The sequence below is a fragment of the Montipora capricornis genome, chromosome 4, assembly GCF_036669925.1.
Source record: "Montipora capricornis isolate CH-2021 chromosome 4, ASM3666992v2, whole genome shotgun sequence".
Classification (NCBI taxonomy): domain Eukaryota; kingdom Metazoa; phylum Cnidaria; class Anthozoa; order Scleractinia; family Acroporidae; genus Montipora; species Montipora capricornis.
In genome coordinates, this window is record NC_090886.1 from 31,893,777 (window position 1) to 31,896,276 (window position 2,500).

Sequence of the window (2,500 nt, forward strand, 5' to 3'; positions counted from 1 at the left end):
CAAGCATACGCGTGATTTTTTGGGCCTTTTTATTTTATTGTAGTCTATATTTTTTATATATTTTGGGGGCGTTTTTAATAAAACAATTATTCCACTCGCGCTTGTTGGGTGTGAGATGATTATAGCCAACTCGGCGCTACGCGCCTCATTGTCTATCTATCATCATATCCAACGCGCGCTCATGGAATAATTGTTAAATATACCGCGCGGAAAAAGAATAAAATGACGCTGTAAATACTCCGGGAGTGAGTTAATAGACAGTTTTAAACATCGTTAGAGGATTTTGCTTTGCCCAACGTATAGATAGCGTATCCCGTTGAAGTCTAATTAATAAACTGAAAAAGATTCAAGCTTGTATCAAAAGGCGATTTAGTGATCTCTCTCTGCGCGGTTTTGGAACTTCTGTAGTTTGTCGCTAGATCGGATAGTAAAGATGTTTCACACGGGACTACAGTAATCAAAATAATATGGGAAAATAAGAGCATTGCGGTAAATTTGCACAGTTGCAGCCTTAAGAGAAATAAAGGGACGCACACATTTGATGATTTTAACGCGCCTTTCGAGACTCCATCGATGGAGAGACTTTACCTTGACTTTGTTTCCCTTTTTTTTTATCGATTCTTCGTATAACTTACATTGATATAATGGAGAATAAATTATCTATCTAGACTTTGCGGGGCAATTCTTCAATGATGTCTGTCCAGGAGAGTTGATCGTCAATAACAAATCCCAGTGATTTGGTCTAGCCAACTCTCTGGCTTGATAACTTGACAATCAATATAAATATTCGGTTCATCACTCAGTCCTAGCAACTTTCAGACTCAGTCTTTTTACTCTTAACCACTGAGTGAGGACACTGAGCTCAGGGTGCAGTTGTCGTTCAAGCTCCGTGAAATTTGTAGAATCCGGAGACCAGTAGCTCGAGGCGCTAGCCATTGGTTAAGAGGAATCAAAACCTATAGGTTTCCATGGTAATTAACGCTGGTTAGCGCTAACCAGGCTTCGGGCAAACCCGGGCCAGGCTAATACTAGTATCATTTGATTATAACATTGTCTATAAATTTGCGCTATAAAAATATTAAATAATAATAATGCCTCTGTGATGATGTTTGCTGACGAGAATAATAATAATAATAATAATAATTATTATTATTATTATTATTATTATTATTATTATTATTATTATTATTATTATTATTCTCGTCAGCAAACATCATCACAGAGGCATTCAAAAGGCAATTGGGCTAAGTATGCTAGCTTAGGGGACGCTGTGGCCTCGAGCAAGGCAGTTAAAGTACTACATGTCCTGGAAAGAACTGAAGCCTGATTGATAGTTGGTGAGCAACGTGTTTTCGTTAAGGTATTTGTGGTGTTGATCGTAGATGATTTTCTCGAAAAACTTGGAAACAAATGGAATAACTAATATCGGGCGATAATCATTGATGTTTGATTTAACGCACTTTCTCAGTAAACATTGGTGTAACTCTGGCCAGTTTCCATTTCTATGGGAAAAATACCGGTCTTTACTTACTATGCTAGTAAGAGGAGGGGAACAACATGAGTGGCCATTTTTAAGGCCAGTGGCTTTGTTTGCATTCATCTCCCTTAACGACACTCGTTGGTCTGAGAGAGGATGTTTTATCCTTACTCACGACGCCTTGCCCTTTGTTCATGCCAAGAAAACTGATACAACTGCGCAGTAAGATATGTCAAGTTATAGCCTTTATATTTCTGATATTTTGTACATGACCCTCGTCACTTAACGTCTAACATCGCGGGTGTGCGATGCATAGCAAGGTTCAGTGAGTTCATCTTCGGTATGCTAACGTAAAAGAAAGAAACAATCTGTGAACAACGATACTACAACAAAACAAAAGGAAATGAGACGAACAAGTCATTTGAATGTTACTGCAACAAGTATGAGCCGTTCAGAGGAAGATTTTGAAATAAACTCCAGCTGTCCTTCATTTTGACTGGTAGTAATTCTCCAAGGCACTGTAGACGGTGATAGGCCTGCATCTGGATCCGAATTCTTGTTTACGATTTTAAATCCAAAAGCCTTCGTTTCTATGCGATATTCGAATCTTAATGATGCAATGAGCAATACGCTTGAAGCGCAATCCGATATCTACCACCACACTTTCGTAACTAAGGCCCGATTCAGATGCCGTGCTTTTCATGAGCCAAATAATACGTTGAATTAAGTACATGAAAAATTCGGCGTCTGAATCAATTATAAGAACGGCTCTTTTAATTTGGAAGCCGGGAATTTCGGCTTTAGTACGGCCGCGGATCGGTTTTGATTTAAACGTCGAAATTTTCATGTGAAGAACTTATATGCAGAAACCAGCGCAGAAACCATGTTTTGCTTTCCACTTACAGAGTAGACCGCTGACAAAATGAATTGGTTTTCTTGGAAAGGCTGTGGGTCGGCCAATAGGCCTTTTTCGATATATCAAAATTCAGCTTGATAGTGAGGCAGTGAGGACAAAGACAAAGG